The 24429-nt window shown below is 38.9% G+C and overlaps 1 long non-coding RNA gene across 7 annotated transcripts in view; it reads left to right on the forward strand.

Moving 5' to 3' along the window:
- LOC143650741 (uncharacterized) overlaps positions 1-24429 on the forward strand; it is a 50939-nt gene that overhangs the window by 14488 nt on the left and 12022 nt on the right. For 4 of the 7 annotated variants that reach the window (XR_013159656.1, XR_013159660.1, XR_013159658.1 and 1 more), the window contains 2 exons: positions 12921-13020; positions 13557-14245. This is a non-coding gene — a long non-coding RNA (uncharacterized LOC143650741). Of the gene's footprint in view, positions 1-7021; positions 10755-12920; positions 13021-13556; positions 14246-24429 lie in introns of those variants that run through there. The other 3 variants (XR_013159657.1, XR_013159659.1, XR_013159655.1) reach the window with 3 other exon arrangements.

The raw sequence follows: 24429 nt of genomic DNA on the forward strand, positions 1-24429 counted from the left end.
CATTTTGAGTGAATTTTTATATAGGGTGTGAGGTAGGGGTCCACCTTCATTCTTTCGCATATGGGCATCCAGTTTTCCCAGTACCATTTGTACTGTTCTTCCAATTGAGGGGATTTGTATCCTTATCAAAAATCAGTTGGGGGTGGGCCACAGTGGCTCAGCAGGCAGAGTTCTCACCTACCATGCTGGAGACCTGGGTTCAATTCCTGGTGCCTGCCCATTCAAAAAAAAAAAAAAAATCAGTTGACCAGCAAAACAAATTCCTGGTTAATAATAAGAAGCATTGGGTCATAAAGATTGTTAACCATTTGCCCAAAGACAAATTTTAGGTATGTGACAACAAACCTCCTAGAACAAAGAAGGCACCTAGTATTCAAAGGATACTATGGAAACCTGCCACAGGTAAAATTTTGCTCTAAAACAAGCTGGCCCACTCCATTCACTCTGTGCCCCCCCCCCCTTGGGCACTCCCATGTTAACCTCTCCAACATGTACTCTCTCTTTTTAATAAGTGTCTCTTTTAATAAACTTTATTACTTAGGCCTAAAAAAATGTCAGTTGGCCAGTGTGATCTCACTGATATAAAACAATTAGAATAAGCAAGTTCATAGAGTCAGAAACTGGAAAACATTATCAGGGGCTGGGCTGGTGTAGGAAATAGGGAGTTAATGCTTAAAGTGCACAGCGTTTCTATCTGAGGTGATGGAAGAGTTCTGGCAGTGGATGGTGGGGATGCTAGCAGAGCATTGTGAATGTAACTAACAGTCTTGGATTATATATCTTAATGTAGTTAAAAGGGGAAATTGCAAGTTGTATATGTGTTACTAGAATAAAAATTTAAAAAACCCCATGGAACTGTATAACACAGTACGCACCAGTGTAAACCCTGGACTCTAGAGCAGTTAAAATACTATTTTTTCAGTTGTAACATATGTACACACTAATGCAAGGTGTTAACAATGGGGGTGGGTGGTAGATGGGAACTGCATTTCCTTCAAAACTACAACTTTTCTAGTAAGAATAAGTAAAAGAAAAACAAAGAACGAAAGCAAGCCACTTGGCCATAAGTGTGAAGATTGGTTTCTGAACTATATTTGGTTCCATTGGTCTATATATCTGTCCTTTTGCCAGGACTGTGATGTTTTGATTGCTGCCACTTTTTTTTGTCTTTGTACACTATATGGTGGGGGTCGCATTTCATTCTTTTTCCATGTGAGTATCCCCTTGTTGCAGCACCATTTGTTGAATTTTTGCTTTTGTTTGGTTTTTTGTTTGTTTCCTTGTTTGTTTAGGAGGTGAATGGGCTGGGAAATGAACCCGGGTCTCCTGCACGGCAGATGAGAATTTTACCACCGAACTGCCCTCGCACCTTCAATTGCTGTGGCTTTGTGATGTATTTTAAAATTCTGATGTGTGAATCCTCCGACTTAAGTTCTTCTTTTCAAGATGACTTTGGCCATTCTGCGCCCTTTACCTTTTCATATAAATTTGATCATTGGCTTTTCCATTTCTGCAAAGAAGTCTGTGGAATTTTGATTGGGATTGCATTGAATCTATAAGTACCTTGGGGTGGAGTTGACATCTTAACAATATTTAGTCTTTTCGTCTGTGAGCACAGAATGTCCTTCTAGTTAGGTCTTTTATTTCTTTTAGCAATATTCTCCAATTTTTTTGTGTTCATGTTTCTTACATCTCTGGTTACATTTATTCCTAGATATTTGATTTTTTAGTTGCTATTGTAAATGGAATATTTTTCTTGATTTCTTCCCTAGATTGCTCATTACTAGTGCATAGAAAGACCACTGATTTTTTTCATATTGATCTTGTACACTTGCACTTTGCTGAATTCATTTATTAGCTCTAGTAGTTTTGTTGTAGTTTTTCAGGGCTTTCTGTATATAGAACCATGTAATCTGCAAACGGAATGTTTTTACTGCTTCCTTTCCAATTTGGATGCTTTTAATTTCTTTTTCTTACCTAATTGCTCTGGTTAGAACTTCCATTACAGTGTTGAATAACAATGATGACACTGGGCATCCTAGTCTGTTTCCTGAAGTTAGAGGGTGTGCTGGTTTCAAACTGTTATGTACCCTAGAAAAGCCGATGTTCTTTTAATCCAGTCTCGTGGGGGAAGAACTATTGTTGGGTGGAAACTTTTGATTAGATTGTTTCCATGGAGATGTGACCCCACCCATTCAAGGTGTGTTTTAATCAGTTTACTGGAGTCCTTAAAAAAGTTCATGGAGAGGAAAAACTTTTTAAGGACCCCAGTAAGAGATGAAACCAAGACACAGACATTTGGAGATGGTAAGCTAAGAGTTGAAACCCAGACTCTCCTCCAGAGAAGCTAAATGAGGATCCACAGATGTTTAGAGAGAAAGCCACTGGAAACAGTTGCTGAGAGAGTTGTTTGAAACCAGAAGCTGGGAGAGAGGACCGGCAGAGATTGACATGTGCCTTCCCCTGTGACAGAGGAATCCAGAATCAATCATTCTTTCTTAAGTGAAAATATCCTCTTGTTGATGCCTTACTCTCAAAATTTTCATGACCTTAGAATTGTAAGCTTGTAACCTAATGAATCCCCTTTGTAAAAGCCAGGCTATTTCTGGTATATTGAATTCCAGTAGCTTTAGCAAACCTAAAGAGGGAAGTGTTTCATTCTTTTACCACTGATTATGACCATTCTAGCAGTTCTGAAATGTCATTTCATGATTTTGATTTGTATATTCTTAATGGCTAGTGGTGTTGAGCATCTTTTCATATGCTTTTAAGCCATTTGTATTTTCTCTTTGGAAAAGTCTATTCAAGTTTTTCACCCATTTTCTAATTTGGTTGTCATTTTGTTGTTGAGTTGTAGGATTTCTTTATATATTCTAAATTATTAAACACTTATTGATGTTTTGTTTAAAATGTGAATAGTGTAAAGTAGAACTTTCTAAAATTGGCCAGACAGGAAAATCATAATTTTGATGTATGATAACAAAGTGACATCACATTCTCCACAGCAAAAGTGAAGCCAGAATCCAGCAAGATAATAAATTCAAAGTGCACACACTAAGAGAGAAAGGACTAGGTAATCCTAGTTATATTATTTAGATGTCTATAGGGAAACCGAACTGACAAGAACTACCTGAAAAGATTATGTAATTTTTATTAAAAAAAAAATGGTTTTACGTATACGTGGCTTTACACAAGTCCAGATTCCTTAGGGCAGGTGGCAAGGTGGGAACTCTGATGAAGGCTTTTGATAAATTCCCCAAGAGAAGAAGCTGGCTGTCTGAAATCTCTTCTAACTGCTGAAATCATCACTTCTGCTTGTAAACCCTTCAGGTGATTGGATGAGATATCTCATTGTTGAAAACAGTGTCTTCAGTTGATTGTAGATGTAATCAGCCATAGATGCACAGTCATAGATGCAATCAACTTATTGATTAAGTGCACAAAATATCTTCACAGTAACAATCAGGCTGGTGCTTGCTTTACCAAGCAACTGGGCACAATAACCTGGCCAAGATGACACATGAACATAACTGTCACAGTCCACCCTTGCCAACTTGGCAGGCATATAAATCTCTTTAATCCATATTTAACCTTTAAATAAAAGAAGTATGCATATAGATTTCGTATAAATATAAAATAATCCAGAAGTAGATCCACACAAAAATAAACAACCAGCTTTTTTTTTCTTTTTATGATATAGTTTAACAATAATTATCATAGACCAGTGCTACTGCATTGTAGTTCAACAACTTCAGGTAATTCCTTCTGGCTATTCCATTTACAATAGAAATAAAAGAATCAAGTATCTAGGAATAAATCTAAAATACTAGATACTGAAAAGAAATATATAATGAATTAGTAGTCACAGTCATTTTTATATCCTAATTTCTCTGTTATACTTCCTCCCTCTCATTTGACCTTCCTCTCAATTTTCAGGGAAAAATAAACTTACTAAGAAAAACTTTTATAGAGACTTAGAGCCTAGAGCACTCCTTCGGATTTTCATAAATTGGGGCATGGCATACTGCTACCACAAGATCTTGAAGATGCTTCTTTACATTTTCTTCTAGGATTTTTGTTTGTTTGTTTGTTCAGGTATTGAATCATTATTGTATAAGGTGTGAGATAGGGGTCTTCTTTCATCCTTTTTGATTTGGATATCTGGTTCTTCCAGGACTATTTGTTGAAGAGACTGTTCTATACAGTTGAGTGGACTTGGTAGTCTTGTGAAAATCAATGAACCATAGATATGAGGGTCTATTTCAATTTGATTCTATTGGTCATTATCTGTCTTTGTGCCAGTATCTTGTTTTGATCTCTGTAGCTTTGTAATATGTTTAAAAGTCGGGGAGTGTGAGCCCTCCGATTTCTTCCTCCTTTATCAAGATACTTCTATCTATTTTGGGCCTCTTACCCTTCAGAAAAAATTTGATGATTGACTTTTCCTTTTTTGCAAAGTAGTCTGTTGGAACTTTGATCGGTCTTGCATTTAGTTTGTAAACCATTTTGGGAAGAATTGACATCTTAACAATATCTAGCCTTCCAATCCATGAACATGGAATGCCCTTCCATTTATTTAGGTCTTCTTTCATTTCCTTTAGCATGGTTTTTAGTTTTCTGTTTACAGGTCCTTTACATCCTTGGTTAAATTTATTCCTAGATACTTGATTCTTTTATTTCTATTGTAAATGGAATTTTTTTGACTTCCTCCTTAGATTGCTCATTCCTAGTATATAGAAACACTACTGATTCTGTGCTGTGATTTGTGTCTTGCCGTTGGTTGAACTCATTTCTTAGCTCCAGTAGCTTTGTGGTGGATTTTTCAGGACTTTACATAGGATCATATCATCTGCAAATAGTAAAAGTTTTACTTCTTTCTTTCCAATTTGGATGCCTTTTATTTCCTTTTGTTGCCTAGCTGCTCTCGCTAGAAGTTCTAGCTCAATGTAAAGTAACAGTAGTAACAGGGGGTATGCTTCTCTTTTTCTAGATCTTAGAGTGAAAACTTTGTCATTCACCATTGAGTTTGATGTTAGCTTAGAGTTTTCATCTATGCCTTTTATCATGTTGAGGAAGTTTCCTTCTATTCCTGTGCTTTTTAGTGTTTTCATCAAGAAAGGATGCTGGATTTTGTCAAATGCCTTTTCTTCATCAATCGAAATGATCATGTGATTTCCCCCTTCTATTTGTTAATGTAATACATTGTATTTATTGATTTTCTTGTGTTGAGCTGCCCTTGCATAATTGGGGTACAATCACCTGATCATGGTGGATAATTCTTTTAGTGTGCTGTTGGATTTGATTTACAAGTATTTTATAAAGGATTTTTGTATCTGTATTCATTACAGAGATTGGTCTGTAATTTCCTCTTGTAGCATCTCTGTCTGGCTTTGGTATTAAGGTGATATTGGTTTTGTAGAATGAGTTAGGTAGTGTTCCCTCTTCAGTTTTTTGCAAGAGTTTGGACAGATTGGTATTCTTCTTGGAACGACTGATATAATTCATCTGTGATGCCATACGGTCCTGGGCTTTTCTTTGTTGGCAGATTTTTAAAATTGATTTTATCTCTTTTCTTGTGATTGGTCTTTTGAGGTCTTCTATTTCTTGTAGAATTAATGAGGATGTTCATGTGTTTAGCAGTTTGTGTCTTTCATCTAAGTTGTCTAATTTGTTGGCATACAGTTGTTCATAGTATCCTCTTATGATCCATTTAAATGCAGTTTTATTGAGATATAGGCACATAGCATAAAAACCATCCAAAGTATACAATTTCTGGCTCACAGTATCCTCACATAGTTGTGCATAAAGCCCCATAATTCAATTTAGAACATTTTAATTACTCCAGAAAAGAAATAGGGCAACTCGATATTTAGTTTTTTAAGGAACTGCCAGACTGTCTGCCAAAGTGCCTGTAACATTATACATTCCCACTAGCAGTGCATAAGTGTTCTAATTTCTCCACATCCTCCCCAACATTTGTAGTTTCTTGATTGTTTAATAGCAGCCATTCTTACAGGTTTGAGGTGGTTTCTCATAGTAGTCTTGATATGCATTTCCCTTATAGCTAATGATATTTTAATGTACTTTTTAGCCATCTGTATTTGCTCTTAGGAAAAATGCCTATTCATATCTTTAGCCCATTTATAATTTGTAAAAAGGTTGTTATTCCTTTTTTTGTTGAGTTGTATGATTTCTTTATGCATACAGGATATCAAACCTTTATCTCATATATGATTTCTAAATATGTTCTCCCATTGAGTTGGTTGCTGCTTCTCCTTTTTGACAAAGTCTTTTGAGGCACGAAAGCATTTGATTTTGAGGAGTACCCATGTATCTATTTTTTCTTTTATTGCTTGTGCTTTGGGAGTAAAGTTTAGGAAGCTGCCTCCTATTGCTGTGTCTTGAAGATGTTTCACTATATTTTCTTCTAAGAGTTTTATGATACTGGTTCTTATATTTAGGTCTTTGATTCATTTTGAGTTAATTTTTTATAGGGTATAAAATAAGGGTCTTCTTTAATTCTTTTGGCTGTTGATATCCAATTCTCCCACGCCCATTTATTGAAAAGTCTTATTTTGTCCCAGTATCTTTTTCTAGATCTTAGAGTGAAAACTTTGAGATGGGTTTGGGGGCCTTGTTGAAGATCAGTTGACCATAGATTTGGTGGTCTGTTTCTGCACTCTTGATTTGATTCCATTGGTCAATATATCTATCTTTGTTCCAGAACCATGCTGTTTTGATCACTGTGGCTTTATAATAAGCTTTAAAATCAAGAAGTGTTAATCTTCCCACTTCATTATTTTTTAGGATAATTTTAGCTATTCGAGGGTGTGGGAGATTTGGGCTCGGATGTGTGGGGGTTGGGGCGGGTGGTGTGTGGGTGTGCATGGGCACTTGGCAATGATGAGGCGGGGTGCAGATGCACGTGTGCATGGGGGCCGGGTCACACGTGTGTGCACTCTCATTTCTCAGTGGGTGGGGATGCTTGGGGTGCTGGGGAGGTGGGACTTAAGTGCGTGGTGCTGGTTATGGGGTGCAGGTGTGGAGTGGGCTTGAGTATGTAGTACATGGGCATGGGCAAGGCATGGGTCGCGGGCATGGGGTGGCGTGCGTGCGTGCCTGGGTGTGGCTTGTTCAGGAAGCATGACTTGGCTTACTTCCTCATCCCTGCCTTCTGTCTGTGTACTCCTGAGGGCTTTGAGCCTCCGTTTGGAAAGGGGCACCTTAGGCTCTTTGCATTAGCTGGATGGTCTTTGGTTCTCAGTTCCTAGCTTTTTCATTCAGGATCTCCCTTTGTAGTGCAGAAGACCCTCTCATTTCATTTGCATACTGGAATTTCTGTCCTGGTTGTTTTTTTTGTCACCTTTCTAGCTGTGCCTTGGAGCAGGGGTGGACTCGGCCTATTGTGTTCCACCATCTTCCCAGAAGATGATTTCTCCAGCATATTTTCAGTTTCATCTACAGTGTCTTTTATTTTCATAATATCTTATTTTTCTATGTTTTACTTCAGATTCTTCTTTATACTCTTCTAATATACTGTTAAGATCCTTTATCTCTTTATACACATTCTCCTTCATTTCTTTGAATTGATTCAGAAGATTTATTTGCACAACTTGATTAGTTGTTCCAAATTTTCTATGTCCTGTGAGCTTCTGATCTGTTCCTTCGACTGGGCCATTTCTTCTTGAGTTTTAGAATGGCTTGCATTTTTTGCTGATATCTGGCTGTCTGATTATCTTGATATCCCATCTAGATATCTATTCCGAAGGTTGATTTCTCTTGTCCAAGGTTCATTTGTTGCTTGGGTTTATATTAAGGCACTACTTTGACAGATGTGTGTTATCCATATTTCTCAGCCCACACAGGGCAAGATACCCTTGCAGGATATATAAACCAGCTCCAGTGGGCCTGGGATAGGGTCTGGAAAGGTTCTGAAGCTCTGCATTTTCTGGCCTGCCCAGAAGATGGCGCTGTTCAGTGACTTAATCACTCTCAGAAGCTGTTGACCTCGCTGAGCCCTGCAGCATTTGACTGGGAGGTACTGAAAACTGTGGGATTCTATGCCCTTACTTCACTGGCCAAAATCTGGCTCAACGTGGGGCTGTGTCCCCCACTTTACTTGTGGCAGATTCCCCTACCTGTCCCAGTCTATAGCCATCTCCCAAACAATTGTCAGGCCTCCAGCTGCTGTTTTCCTCAAGAGTGGGGGATGGGCACCAGCACACAGGGCTGGAAGCACAGTCTCTGTTCATGTTTTCTCAGATTCTTCATGCCTTACTGACCTGGGCCTTGGGATGTCCTCCCCTGTACCTGGGTCCCCAAATAGTTGCTTTGAGTAGCTTCTGCTTGGTTACTTACTTTTAGGGATGCTTTTGTGGTTCTCTCCCTGATCCTTCATTTTGGAAGCTAGTATTGTATATTCCACTCTCCCCTGTGACTTAAGTCCTGACATGGGTCCCTGTGAGCATGGGTCTCTGTGTCTGGATGTAGGTTGGGATCTCTGTCACTGTTGTGATAGATTTTATACTCTGTGTCCTTGGTGGGAGATGAGAGGGATGCTGGTTGCTGCCTCTGGAAACCTCCCAAGCTGGGTGGGACCAAGTGAGGGTGCGGGAGAGGACTGACTAGTTCAGGATGGAAGTTTCCCATCTGATATTTTTCTCTTTCTTTGATTCAGCATTTGTAGAATCCTTCCCCTACCTTTATCTTCCTCCAGAGTTCTGAACAAATGGGAATTGTCCTTTTCTTGCTGAACCTCCAGGGACAGGTTTTCAGTAGTTGTTTATGTCACCAGGTTGATGATGTCACTCCCTCTTATAATCCTTTTTATTTCTGTGGGGTCAGTAGTAATGCTCCATGCTCTCATTTCTCAGTTTATTTATTCATATCGTCTCTCTTTTTTTTCTTTGTCAGTACAGATAAGAGTTTGTCAATTTTGTTGATCATCTCAGAGAACCAGATTTTGGTTATGTTGATTCTCTGTTCATTGTCATTTAATTTGCATTTATTTATGAATCAGCTTGAGCATTCTGCATATAATCAAGGGCCCTTTGTCTTTCTTTTTCTTTTCAGTGCCTCTTCATATACCTTGCCCTCTTTTCAGTAGGATTGTTGGTCTCTTTATTTTTAGCAACTTATACAAAGTAAGTAGCCATCTGTGTGGCACAGCATGACGGGAATGGCAGAAAGGCAAATGATTGCAGGAGAAGACACCACTGAAGGAATTAAAGAACTGTTGGTTCTGTGAGGGTGAGAGGGATGAATCAAAATTCTTTCCAGACTGCGGAGAAAGGTGTCCTGAGGTTTATATCTAGGATTTTGATCTGAGCCTGAGGGGCCTTTAGTGCTTCTGCTTGAATTGAGAACACAGAGAAGGAGGAAGGTCAAGTTTGGGGGAAGAAGTTAAATTAAAATTTGCCAAATTACACTGAAGTGCCTATGTGGGTTCCAAGTGGCCAGAACCCAGTAAGCAGTTGGATATATGGACCTTGAATGCAGATGGGAGACCTAGCTAGAAATCAAAGGCAAGGACGTTGATCTTATTTCTCTCACTAACAGAAGAGGTGTGCAGCTCCAGGCACAGCTTGATTCAGAGTTTAAACTGGGAAAGACTAGGATCCAATCTGTAGTTCTACTTCCTCAGAATTGCTTCTCTTCTTAGGCCTTGCCCAGGGTCCCTGGCAGGTAAAGGCTATCATCATCGAAACAACTAATTATACAGGAAAGATCCATTTTTCACTCTAATGGATTCAATGAAATTCCAGAATTGAGTCATGGATTTTGATGGGTCAAAATCTCTTTTGAATCATGTGACCATCTCCCCAAACCAGTCATCATGGCCAAGGCCATGTCATAATTGGCTTCATCTAGGTCATGTGTTCTACTGTGGGAGGAGGAGTGAAGTGAGTTTCATCTCAAGTTCATGGGTGGAGAGAAGGGAAGTAATCCCCTGAAGCAGAACTGGGGTATATTGTTAGGAAGGAATGTTAGATGTTGGACAGCAAAAAGACTGAGTGGCCCCCACAGCTTTAGAAAGACTCTCTTATTCAGGGACTTGACCTCTAATGTTTGACTCTACCAGGTATCTCAAGTTTGGGGAAGACAATAAAAAGTAACTTCAAAAAAGATTTGTGTCATTAAAATGAGAGTTTCTCAGCCTGAAATAGGCTTTTCAAGAACATTTTACTTTTTAAAGCAGGCAGTAAAATTGCTGTGCTAATCAAGAAAGCCCAGGAGTTAAAAAAATTGCTTATATTCTCAAGACTGACATTCATAAACCAGCTGATGATGAGTAGTTTAATAGATTAGAACTGTGTTTGTTGAGTTAGATAACAAGTTGGTTTGTGTGTTTTTGTTGTTGTTTGAAAGTTGGGTAATTATTTGGGATTTTAAACCCTCTTTTAATAGGTATTCCTAAAGAGTGGCCATAGTCAGACTTTAGATAAACCAATATACCACAAGGAAAAAAAATGGAGGTGAGGAGCTGGGATTGGGTCTGCCATTTTGTGGTTTAAGAGGAGCTTGCAAAGGAGATGGAGACAGAATGAGTAGAGAAAGGAGGAAGACAACCAGGTGAAGGGTGCTAGCAAGACTTCTGGGAGAGTGTCCCTAGGAACAGGGACAAGTGAGTAAGAAGGGTACAGAGGCATTCTCAGGGGAAGTGGCTACAAATTGTTGGCAATCTAAACTTTCAGCCCTAGAAAATGGAAGGAGGTATGCCTCTGATTTGGAATGTGCTGAGGAATGGAGATCAGGTAAGAAAATGAAGGCAGGGAGGTTGGACAACTCTGGTTAGAAGTTATTTGTTGTTATTTTTTTGGAGAAGGGGAAGTGAAAGCAGAGGGTGTGTGTGTGTGTCTTGGGAGTGGGGGTGTGTGGCAGCTTTGGGTATAATACTGCACTTCTCCTTGTATTACTTTTATAAACTTGGGCAATTGTTTGGCAAAATCTTTCTGAACTTGATTACCTTCAACTGTAATGGGAGTTGACAAACCCATTCCTCAAAAGACAGGTAGGCCCACAGCCTTCTTTCCTGGCTGTGGGGCAGACAGTTCTGGCCTTTTAAGAAGAGTGTATGTGCCCGTTGTTTGCCTGCGGTCACAAGTTGTAGGGGCGGGGTCAGCCTCCAGTCTTGAGCTGGTAGGAATTATGCATTACCTCCTCCACCCCTCTACCCCCTAGCTCTTGCAACTTGCACTCTGTGTCGCTATGAGCTTGTATATTTTCTAATATTTTCTTTGTGGTTACCATGGGGCTTAAATTAACATTCCAAACCTGTAACAATCTTGTTTGCTTTGATACTAATTTAACTTCAATACCATATACACACTATGTTCATATATCCCTCTGTCCCACCTTTACCTAGTTCTTGCCACAGATTACATGCTTATACATTACGAGTCCCAAATCATTGATTTATCATTACATTTTTTTCTTTTTAAGTAGTTTTATTATGATATAGTCACCCACCATACAATCCATGCAAAATATACAATTGGTGGTTCACATTATAATTAGAGTTGTGTATTCATCACCATGATTAATTTTAGAACATTTTCTTTACTGCAAACAAACAACCCATACCTCAAATCCCCCCTTAGCATTTGTGTTGTACATTTGTTAGTATTAATGAAAGAATATTAAAATATTGTTAACTATAGTCCATAGATTGCATTAGGTGCATTTCCCCCATATACCACTCTACTATTAACTACTTGTAATAGTGGCATAACTTTATTATTGTTTCTGAAAGAATGTTTTATATTTGTACTATTAATCACAGCCATTGCCCACCAAAGTGGACAGTCCCATGTTTTATCCTCTAGCTTTTGTTTTAGTGACATACACAACCCAAAACTTCCTCTTTCCACCACAATCACACACATAATTCAGTGCTGATAATTATACTCACTATAATGCCCAATCATCACCTCTTGTTCTTAAAACTAAGTAGATAGCAAAGTTGAAGGAAATTTGTGTTGCTCTGTTTCTAAACAACCCAACTCTAACAAATATCATGGAACTATGATTATATTTAAAATCTCCCTTTAATAAAAATGGCATTATTCCTTGGTAATTGGAATCACTCTACAGTTTATGACATCTTTAACTTTCATCATTCAGTATTTTACTTCTCTTCACAGAGACATAGAAAAATAAAGCCCTGCTGTCCTTTGTATAATTTTTTTCCTTTTTAAATACAATTTTATTGTGATATATTCATATACCACACAGTCCACCCACAGTATACAATCACTGGCTCACAGTATGATGACATAGTTGTGCATTAGCATTACATTTTATGCATTTTCCATTCATACCTATTTGCTGCAGATATTTCTTAAACACCTGTTATGTTCCAGGCCCTGCTTTTAGTCTTGGGAAGAGACAGTTGAATAATGAGATGTGATCCCTGCTTTTAAGGAGTTTCCAGTCTAGAGCAGGGATTTGCATACCTTTTCTTAAAAGGCCAGTGTGTAAATATTTTCAGTTTGGCTGGCCATAGGGTGTCTGTTGCAACTATTTGATGCTGTTGTTGTAATGAAAGCAGCCATAGACTGTATGCAAATAAATAGTCCCAGCTGTGTTCCAATAAAACTTTATTTGCAAATACAGGCTGCTGATTCATGACTGTAGTACACCAATCCCAGATCTAGTGTCTTCCCCTTGAGAATGACTGTTTATCTATTATGTCAACTTTATTTTCTTCATGACTGGATGCTTTGAAGCTCCTAAGGTGTGTCTGGATTTCTATGACCAGAAATCCCTGTTCCCTTTGTGGCCGGCCATGAAGGAGCTTGAGTGTTTGGGTCCTTGGCACTATCACATTACTGGTCTCGGGGTCATATATGATCAGCGTACCTAAGTGCCAAAGTGTTGGCCCTAGTTTGAGGAGAAATTTCATTTTTCTCCCTGCACAGCTTGGGTATCATCTCTGCAAACCCAGCCTTCTTGCCAGGTAGGGCAAGGAAGAGCTGATGCCTCGAGAAGAGAGAGGAGTTCTCCAAGGTTACCGTGCAAGTGAGTACCAGGTGGAAGAAGCCTTTTAGGGAATTTTGAAAATATCATTTTGTCTGATAAGTTTATTTTAGGCCATCTGGGTTTTGAGTAGCTTTGTGTAGCTTCAGCTCCTTCTTTATTTCCTTCTCTCTGTTCGTTCCTGTTTTCTTTTGCTTTTAGAGGGAAGATGTTTCCTTTTCATATAATGTTTCCACATATACTGCCCATCTGTTTTCCCATTGTCCCCAGACTTTGCTTGACTGCTGGCCTGCCTGTCAGACTCTTAGCAGCAGTCTCATTCTTGACAAAATCATTTCTTCATAAGTCACCTGCCATTCCCACCCCTTGTTCCTGTCAATGTCAAATTCCCCATGTGGTTGAACTCCTTAAAATTCTGTATTGACTTACACCGACTTCTCACGTTTAAGGTCAGTATATGATAAAAACCTATATGGCCCTGGCCTGGCCTCTCTCTATTTTTTATTCTTATCTTTATCTCATCATTTATTTCTCCAAGGATGTAAATGGATTTTTTTTTTTTTACCAATTCATTTCAGAGCGGAAGTCCCAACTTAAAACCAGAGGGTCAGCTACAAAGCAGAATAAAGTTTGGGAAAACCACCTACTGGCAGGAGAAAGTTAAGGTTCCTGCAGGATGGTTCCTGGTTCCCTGCAGTGGGAGAAGCCAGGGGATCCCATGAGAGGGAAGAGCAACACAAGAACCAGGGAAGACTGCTGAGGTCACCCCCTTATGAGGAGCCATGTCTCAGGAGAGAGTTTCAGAGTAATGTGAACTTGGGGAAGAGTCTAAACCAGTTTCAAGATATATTTATTCACGCACAGTTCCCACAATTAAGCATGTCTATAAATATAACTCAGATATTGAATATTGTAATTCAATAATTATCAAGCAAAAGAAGCTCTGTGAATTTCATGACTGTTGGAACCCTGTGGCAGAGCATTCACTTTACTCAGTTGGAAAGAACTCAAAAAGAGCAGAAGTGGTGCATATGTTCTGAAAATGCTACAAGCATCTAATGGAGTAACATGCTTTCTTTACAATACAGCCTTTTTATGGGGAAAATCCCTCTGCATGCAGTGAAAGTGAGAAAGCCTTCAGTTAATCACTTATACCTGAATCAGCGGGTACCAACTCAACATGGAGAGAGACTCCATGAGTATAATCTTTGTGGAAAGGCTATCAGAAGGCTTTCTAGCCTTATTTTTCCGAAGGGAAACTGCCCAGGTGAGAAAGCCAATGAATGTAAATAATGTGGATTTATCCTTCATCCCTTAGGATCCATGTGCAGTCTCACACTAGTGAGAAAACTCATGAATGTTTCCAGTGTGGGAAAACTTTCCGTTGAGACTCATCCCTTAAGACACACATGTGAACTCCAAACTGGAGAGACATCTTATGAGTGTAATCATTGTGAGAAATTCTTCATATCCAGGTTAAGTCTTGCCATGCACACAGAATACATACTTGGGAGAAACTCTGTGAATGTAGCTGGACTATGGCAAGGCCATCATCAGGAGCTGTTCTAGCTTGCAAGCTGCTGGAATGGCTTTTAAAAAGGGGAATATATAAAGTTGCAAGTTTACATGTTCTAAGGCTGTGAAAAATGTCCAAATTAAAGCAAGGCTATAGGAATTTCTAATCTAAGCCATCCAGGGAAAGATACCTTGGTTTAAGAAGGCTGATGATGTTCAGGGTTTCTTTCTCAATTGGAAAGGCACATGGTGAACATTGCAACGTCTGCTAGCTTTCTTCCCGGGCTTCTTGTTTCTTGAACCACCTTGAGGGCGTTTTCTTTCTTCATCTCCAAAGGTCTCTAGGTGCAGGTGCTCCTGTGGCTCTTAAGCTTTTTCCAAAACGATTCCCTCTTAAAAGGGCTCCGGTAAGCAACCACACCTTGAACGGGTGGAGACATATCTCCATAGAAACTATTTAATCAGAAGTTACCACCCACACTTGGGTGAGTCACATCTCCGTGCATAATCAAAAAGCTCCCATCCAGCAATTCTGAATGAGGATTAAAGGCCATGGCTTTTCTGGGGTACCCAACAGATTCAAACCAGCACAGGAGCAGTGACCTAACTATGCACAAGAGTGTGCACACTGGGGAGACACTCTTACATGCTCAATGACTACACCAAAACCTTCAGGAGAAGCTTTCGCTTCATAGTGCATGTGATAATAAGTCCTGGGGAGAAGCTCTACCAATGCAATGATTGGAAAAGCCTTCAATAGGAGCTCTCACCTCACTGCCTGTAAGAAGGTACATGCCAGGGAGAAGATCTATCAATATAGTGATTGGGGGAAGTGTCAGTGAAGAGAGGCCCTAAAGATGAATGCAGTGTGGGGAAGCCTCACTCATCTCTCTTCCCTTCAGAGACACGTGAGAGAAACTATGAATTATAATTAGTCTGCAAAAGCCTTCAGCTGGGATTTTAACTTCTTCTGCATAAGAAAATTCATAGCAGGAGACAAACCTCATGTTAGAAATGTGGTACTGCTTTTATCAGTGATTTCTACATAGAAATCTTATTCATTGATTTTTAGTCTCTGTTTAGAAATATAAGCATTTAAGGCCACAGTATCCATCGAAATACCCCCTTACAACATTTTACAGGTTTTTATCTGAGATATTTTCATTTTTCTTTAGTTCTTAATATTGTCTTATATCTATGAGATGGATTTTTGACTCACAGCTTTGCTTTGCTTTGAGCCTATCAAAATACTGCTGCATTTAAATGTCACTTAAACTCCATCTTTCCCCCAAATCCTGTGATACCCATATATGTATCTTTTTTTGGTAGGACACCCCAGGGTGCCTCTAGTGTGTGGGCTTCCTTGTTACAATAAGGCAGTAAGTCTGATTTTGTCAGACAGTGGGTTTGTCCCTGGAGGTCTTTGGCTGAGTGGGTGGGGACACTAAAATGAAGTTATAAGTATGTTCTCTCTTGCCTCCTAAAATGCTTCTAAAATATTCTTCCAAATTGATCTTCTAAAGTATTTACCTATCCATAATTGATTTTTTGTAGGTGATGTCAGAAGGGTCCAGTTTAATTTTTTCCTCATATAGAGAACCAGTTTTCCTAGCACTCAAACTAGAATGCAAGGTCTCATAAATTTATGTATATGTCATTCTGCTTCTGGGCTTCCTATTCTGTTTCTATTTATACTATAGATGTTTTAATATTTGAGAGAGCAGATCCGTGCCACTTCTTCAGAAGGGACTTTCTTGTATCTTCTTGACCTATTTCTCTGTATAAATTTAATAATAAGCTTGCGAAGTTCCACAAAAAATCACTTTGGCCCTTGATCTGGATTTACGTGGTGTCAGTACCTGTAGAATTGGCATTTTTATGTTATGTCTTTCAGTCTGTGAATTCAAGTGCTGCATTAATTTAGGTGTTCTGTAAAGTTTTGTATTTTCCATAAGGTCTGGTGCATTTCTTGTGAAATATCTTCCAAGATATTTGATACGTTTCTTGTTATTACAAATGGCATTTTTGAAATGTTATTTTCTAGATGCTAATAAGTGAAGACTAATTTTCCTTTGTAAATACATACTTCATTTTTTTGGGGTGTTAGAGAAGAATGCTTATTGAGAATTCTAAGGTTTATCGAACATTTCTGAACAAATTTGTGATTAGTATTTTTCTTTTCAATGAGCAGCACTTTGAAAAGAACAAACATGGTAAGACTCTACAATTAGAATCTTTGACTACAGAACTGATGTTCCATTCCCACTTGATAAGATAAAGGATAATTTAAATCAAATCTGTAGTTCAAATGCTCTCTGGAATGGGTGAATGCTCTTAAAAAAAGTGTAATACTCAGTGGAATGAATGCTCTTAAAAGAGTATAATGCTCAGAGGAACACCATGAAACAGCAGTTTGTGGTGTTTGATGAATTCCAGGGTTGTGTAGAGAAATCTCTCTAAAATATCTGTCTTTTTATATTCCCTCTATCCAAGACCAAAAAAGAGATCTTTTAAGGACACATTTCATACGAGCAATAGCCTTTTGGAATCTATTTTAATTTTAACCTTTTGCCCCATGCCAATTTACATACATTAAATTGCACCTGTACAGGTTGATGAGATTTGATGTGTGTACACCCCTCTAATTAGCACCCACTGCAGACAGAATATTTCTATCACCTTACATTGTGATTTTGCCCAACGTTAATAAAGCTGTGAACTGTGGAAATGGAAATGCTTTTGTCTTCCATAATAGAAGCAGCAATCTTACAGGAAATAAACAGACAGTAAGTCTGGTCCATGCTTTAACCTGAATGAAGAACCTGCTAAGAATAGTGGCTTCTTCCCCCTCCATCCATGCCCACTTCCACGTGACCGGTAACCAGCAGGGTGCTTCCCAGTCAGGACTACAAACACCTTTAGGGTTTAACTTTCAGGGCTAATTTAAATTTTCTATATCATGTTCAGCCTGGTTTATGTCTTTCCATTTGTTACCCTCCAAAAGGAAGTCATAACTCTTTTTGTATTTTGTGCAAACTTCTAAGCCTCCTACCACTTAAAGCAGGGGCCAGCAAGCTTTTTCTGGAAAGGACCGGAAAGAAAATATTTTTGGCTTAGTGGGTGATAGCATTGAGCAGCCACAGGTAGTACATAAAACGAATGGCCGTGGCTCTGTGCCAGTAACTATTTCCAAAAACAGCTGCTGGGCTGGCTAGTCTTTGTTTTGCTGCAAAGACTTTGCACTAAGAAATGTCAAAAAAGAGGTTCTTGTTTTCCAAAAGTATTTTACTTTACACCTACTTTTTTTTTTAAAGTACACACACGACTTTAAAGTGTGGACACAGAATCCCCAATACCTAAAAATTATTTCTATTGACAAACATGAGTCTTGAGGGAAAAAAGAAACCAGAAGAAAGCAGCTGCATGGGACATAACATTGCTGTTGAGAGTGTAGAGTGGTACAGCTGCTTTAGAAAACAGTTTGTCAGTTTCTTAAAACACATAAACTTATCATTTGACTCAGCAATTCCACCCCTAGATATGGACCTTGGAGGAATGAAAATGTATATCTTCACGTTTGCATGCGATTCTTCATAGCATTATGTGTAATAACCTTTTGGCTAACACCACCCAAATGTCCGTCAACTGATAAATGGATAACCAAAATGTGGTATATCCATACAATGAAATATTATTTGTCAGAAGTGAATTCTGACACATGCTAAAACATGGATCAAACTTGAAAAAATTATGCTAAGAAGCCGGTCACAAAGGATCATATATGATTCCATTTATATGAAATGGTTAATTCATAGGGACAGCAGGTTAGCAGTTGGCTGGTACTGGAGGTGGCAATGGGTTTAATCATAAATAGTCATAAAGGATCTTGTTGGGCTAATGGCAATGTTACAGGACTGGAATATAATAAATTTACTGAAAATCCTTTGAATTGTACACTTAAATTGGATGCATTTTATGATATATAAACTGTACCTCACTAAAAAGGTGCTTTCATTTGCATCCAGTCTGATAAATTTAGATAAATCACTGAGATGGAATATATTCATGGTAGTCAGCTTTGAAATCATCCTGACAATTTTGGCATTGCTCTTAGGGGACAGTAGCAATATATTTTCTCAAACAGTGTGGGAGTTCACTTGGTGAATGCTCTTTGGAGCGGATGAATCCTCTAAAGAGTGTTTTACTCTTTATTTTTTTCTAACTCATCTTTTTGGAGTCAGACCATATGTGTTTGGCTTGGCGATTTCAGGGTCTTTATCTTTTTACTAAAAAATCTCTGTGCTGGGCTTTTCCATTTGGTTCTTCTCCTTGTGCTCTTCGGAAGTCTTTTTGGACTCTCTGTGAGATATTGAATGGTTTTCTTTCATAGGCTTTGGACACTTCTGCAAACTGATCAAAGGAGTAGAGTCTGTGAAGAAGTCCTAGACGTGTATATATCCTGCTGATCCAGCTAGAGATTTCTTAGTATGTTCAGGTTTGCATGTGGCAGCCATGCTATGCTCTTACTCTAATGACTTGTTGTGTAGATTCTTTAGAATTTTCTACAGATAGTCATCACCTGTAAATATAGACAGATTTTGTTTGCTCCTTTTTAATCCTCATACCTTTCTTCATATGCTTTTGTTTCCTAACTGGGGCTTGACCCCTTAGGCACTCTTATCTCTTGCTGATCTTAAAGGGGAAATCTTTTTCATATTTCACTTATAAGTTTGATGTACAATGTAACATTTTTGTAGGTATCTATGTCAGAAGGAGAAGGAAGTTCCCTTCTTTTCCTGGGTGTTAGGAGTTTTTCTTAGGAATGGATGTTGAATTTTATCAAATGGTTTTTTTTCTGCTTCCTCTGAGATGATCCTCTGTGCTCAGATAAGGTATTTCAGAAATCCCTGAAACAATAGCACAGCCCATGTTAGGCACTAAGTGTTTGTTGAATGAATGAATAAATGTGACTTTTTAAAGACCATTTTAGGCAAATTACTTTATTGATTTTCTAACATGAAATTAGCCTTGCATTCCTGGCTAAGCTATAACATATCTATCACACATGCTGGATAGGATTTTTGTACTTTTTAGTAATTTTTCTTTTGCATGCTGCCCTTTTTATTTATTTTTGTATCAAGGATATGCTAGCCTCATAAAATTAGTTGTGAAATGTTTCCCCAGCTCCATGCCTTCACCTAGATTCACCACTTATAAACCTTTTATGACTGGTGTTTACATCTTTCTTTGCATATGTTTACTTTTTTTTTTTGACGAGCCATTGCCGGCTTGAGACTTCACCCCTAAATACTTTATCCCAAGAACAAGAACATTGTCAGTAACTGAAAGAGCTGAGCTTTGTTCTCATTTACAAGTTTTAATAATTAGCCTCCCACAATTTCATGGATTTTGGCAAAAGACTCCTGGGTCAGAGACCAAGGACTTTTATTACATCACAGCAGTCAGCATGAGCTTCTTGTTTCTCATGGTTCCATATGGGCATCAAGTCCCACAGGGTGACGAAAGCACCCCAGGTGGGTGCTGCACCTGCATTCAGTTTGCCTCACAGCCAAGGAACTCCAAATTTAGGAAACCCCAATTTTTTCTAAGGGACTGCAAACAAACCTGTCCATACTCTGCCCCAGTGAGGTATTATCTTTATCATGCTGGACAGCAAACAGATCTGTTCCCAACTCTGCTATACAACAGCCTTGAAAAGATTAGTTGCTAACAAAGGCAGCCAGTTCCTTTTCTTGCAAAACACAAAGAAATGTGAGGTATGCGCAGAGAATTGTCTCCTGAAATACATTGACCTCCTTAATAAAAATTTTTTCCTTAATAAACTCTAGAAAGTTAACATTAATATAACATAATGATACCCAGCACACAATCTGTATTCAAAATTTGCCCATCTCATAAATGGCCTTTGTTAAGGATTTGAAATATGATTTTATGTTTAAAATTTTTTAAGTAAAATTTTTAAAAAATTATTTAAAAAAATCTCATATAAGTAGTCCTGTGAAAAGAGAGAATAAATTGACCCTTCTGGCAGAACGATCACTTTATTCAACTCGAAATGACAGGGCAGGAATGGTCTGCCTCAGAATAAATGGTCATATTAGGAAGGTACGAAAGCCTTGATGAGCACATGTGAGGAAACCCTGGAAGAAAACCCCTGTAGGACATGGACATGGACATAGGAAAGCCTGCAGGTTTGGATCTTGCCTTAACATGTGCAAGATAATGCATTCTGGGAGAGAGAGACCATGTCACCGTTGTGAATGTAAAAATGCCTTTGTCCCTGCTGCATCTCTACCATGGACCCGTAGCACACTGATTTTCATTTTTTCTTTCATAATGTAGATATGTGAGGCCATAAATACCCCTCTAAATACCCTCTTAACTACATCAGAGTAGTTGTGATCGGTTCTGTTTTTAGTATGGTTCAGTTCTGCAGGGCTCACATTTCCTCTCTGATCACTTGTTTGGACTCATGGGTTTTTAGGAGTGTGTATTTCAAGGTGCAGTTCACCTTGGCTTTCATTTCTCACCTGGTTACTGTGTGATCAGAGTCAGTGATCTTTATGATGTGCATTCTTTGGCATTTGTTGGGACTTTCTCTCTGGCCTAGTATGTAGAAAGTGGGCTCTACTGCTGTCACTTCTTTACCCGTAAGAACCCAGGCTTTGCTCAACTTGTCTATGTACATGGTTAAAAAAGTTTCTGTCTCTTAGTCTTCCTTGAATAAATGAGAAGTCATGCCCCACCATCCTGGCCAACCACAGGTAGGTAGAGCCACTCGTGTGGCTTCTGGGAAAGCTCTAGAAAAAAGGACAATCCCATTGCTTGCTATCTTTGTTTTTGCTCTTGGCCCTTCCCCCTTTCTACCTGGGAGTTGGATGCAATGCCTTGAAATTGGGAGGAGGTACCTTGAGACTAGAAGTCAGAGACTGCAGATAAGGATGGTGCAGCCAAAATAGAGGCTCGTTGCTTCCCAGAAACCTTTTTGAGTGGCTGCACCAACGCTAAAGTGTTATTTCTGGGTTCACATTAGATGAGTAAAAGAAACATTTAAAAATGAGTTCCCTTTTTAGTTTTAGGGTAGGGGAGTTATGAGGAAGTTGTTATTACTCCTAATTAAGTACAGTCCCTGCTTGTGTGGTGGCCTTGAGAACCTGCCCATCTGAATTGCCGGGGCCTTTTTGGCTGGTGGCCCTGGTTGTTGTCCTTGGAAGCCGTTAGGGTGGATATGCTGAGGTTGCTCCTAGAATTGCTTAAACTTGGCAGGAGTAGAGCAAGCCCACTCCTGTGGGTTGCAGGACTCTTCTAGTCGGGGTCAGAGCTCAGTAACCCTCTTTCAGCCTGGCCCAAACTTTCCTGGAGTTGTACAGAGATCCACCCTGCTCCCCTTGGCCCTTCCTTTCTTTCTTTCTTGATTGATCATCAAGAAGCCAATGATGACCTTGTGAAAGGTGGTTGTGCAGCCTGTTGTCTGCAAAATCCTGATTGAAATGAGTTTAGGAGAATACAAATTGGAGACAGGAAGGAGAATGATATTCTAAAGGGTCTATTTTGCTTTATATTGGTAAAGCCATATCAGTTTACTTTTGTTAGTATTTCTTTTATCTTTTCCCATCTTCATTTAAACTTTTTTGTGTATTTATGGTTTAGTTGGATCCAATCTCAATTTGCAAGCCTTAATTTGCAAACAATCTAGATGCTTTATATATATATTTGATTTTTAACTTTTTCTTGTATAGTATAACATATATACAAAGGGAAGAAATAAAAAAAGCAGTAGTTTCCAAAACACTCTTGAACAAGTAGTTACAGAACAGATCCCAGAGTTTGTCATGGATTACCATGTGATCCTCTCATATTTTTCCTTCTAGCTGCTGCAGAATATAGGAGGCTAGAGGGCTTAAATATTTTTTTTTTATCATCACAGTCGACTTTTTTTCCTTCTTTTTTTGTGAAGAATAGCATATATACAAAAAGTCTATAAATTTAAAAGCACAGCACCACAGTTAGTTGTAGAACATATTTCAGAGCTTGACATGGGTTATAATTTCACAATTTTAGGTATTTACTCCTATCTGCTCTAAAATACTGGAGACTAAAATATCAGTGATTCAGTATTCATATTCATTTGTTAAATCCTATCACCTCTGTATAACTCCACCATCACCTTTGATATTTCCATCCCTCTCTTTAGGGGTGTTTGGGCTATGGCAATTCTAAATTTTTCATATTGGAGGGGTCTGTCACTTACATGGGGTAGGGAGATGGAACTATCTGATGTTCTGGAGAGGCTGGGCTAGGTTTCAGAACTTTAGATCTAGACCAGGAACCTATCTGGAGGTTGTAGGTTTCTGGAAAGTTACTCTAGTGCATGGAACCCTTGTGGAATCTTATCTATTGTATTAAGTATTCTTTAGGGTTGGCTGGAATGGTCCTGGTTGGGGGTTGGCAGGTTATGATAGGTGGCAAGGTCTAACCAAAGCTTGCATAAGAGCAACCTCCAGAGTAGCCTCTCAACTCTATTTGAACTCTGCCACTGATACTTTATTAATTACACTTCTTTTCCCCCTTTTGGTCAGGATGGAATTGTTGATCCCATAGTGCCAGGTCTGGAATCATCCCTGGGAGTCCTCTCTTATGTCACCAGGGAAACTTTCACACCTGGATATCATGTCTCATGTAGTGGGGAGGGCGATGGTTTCACTTGCAGAGTGGGGCTTAGAGAGACTGAGGCCACATCCGAGCAACAAAAGAGGTCCTCCTGAAGTAACTCTTAGGCATGTCTATAGGTGGTCTAAGTTTCTCCACTACTACCTGAGTTTCACAAGAGTTAGCTTCATGTTTGAGGGCATGGCCTATTGATTTGGGTGTCCCTGAAGTTTAACACAGTAACAGGGGATTCCCTGATGGTAAGGTTTAACAGTTCCATATTCTTTGTCTCATCCCTCAGGGGACTTTGCCAATACTTTCTGATTATCTGGTTAATAAACTCTAGGATGTATCCAGGCATCATGATAATCTATACAGGATTAAAGGATCTCTTTTTCTGTGCTCCCTGTGTTTCAGTTGTTCAAATGAGCTATAAAGATAGGTTGAATTAGATTATGCACTACAGAAAGTTTCACTTCCAGACCAAATAAAACTTTCTTCCATTGGTGTCAAAGAGTATGTGTGATTCTCAAATATAGACACTGTCTTCCTTACTCCTATATTCTGAATTACTTTAACCCCAACCTATTTGGCTTTGTTCTCATCTTTAAATATCAGGTTATATATATAAAACAGCCTCTCAAAATCCAGAAATAATCACCACTCTGGACTTACTATGTCTGCTCTGAAAGCTTACAATCTAGGCTCCTGTTTTCTTATAAGCAGTTTCTAAAGGTCACCATGCCGTTCTTGTTCTTTTGTTTCTGGCTTATTTTGTCTCACCAAATGTCCCACATGTTCATTCACATCGTTTCATGCCTCAAGATTTTGTTCATTTTTGTAACAGCACAAACTTCGTTCATAAGTATACACCATCCTTCGCCAATCTACTTCCCCGCCAGTGCATCTTTCAGCCACCTGCATTCATCAGGCGTCTTGTAGAGGGCCCAAAGTCCGGAGTCCATCAACACTCCCAATTTTAGATAATTTCATTGTTCTCAAGAGAAAGAAAACCAATAAACACACCCTCACCAAATAGGAAATCTAAACCTCCTCTTAACTCTTGCCCCTCCCCCCCCATTATTTACCTCTGCTGTTGCTGTGGTAGTGCTGATGGTTTCCTTTTGAACATAGCTCATAGCATGCAATAGCAGTTTTCTCCCTGTACCCTGGACTTAAACACTCTTTATACAAAAATCATAACTTTGAAGTAATTCTTGAGAGAACTAATTCGTATTTCTAGTATTAATCAGTGGGACACATCCC

Source organism: Tamandua tetradactyla, chromosome 11, assembly GCF_023851605.1.
Source record: "Tamandua tetradactyla isolate mTamTet1 chromosome 11, mTamTet1.pri, whole genome shotgun sequence".
NCBI lineage: Eukaryota > Metazoa > Chordata > Mammalia > Pilosa > Myrmecophagidae > Tamandua > Tamandua tetradactyla.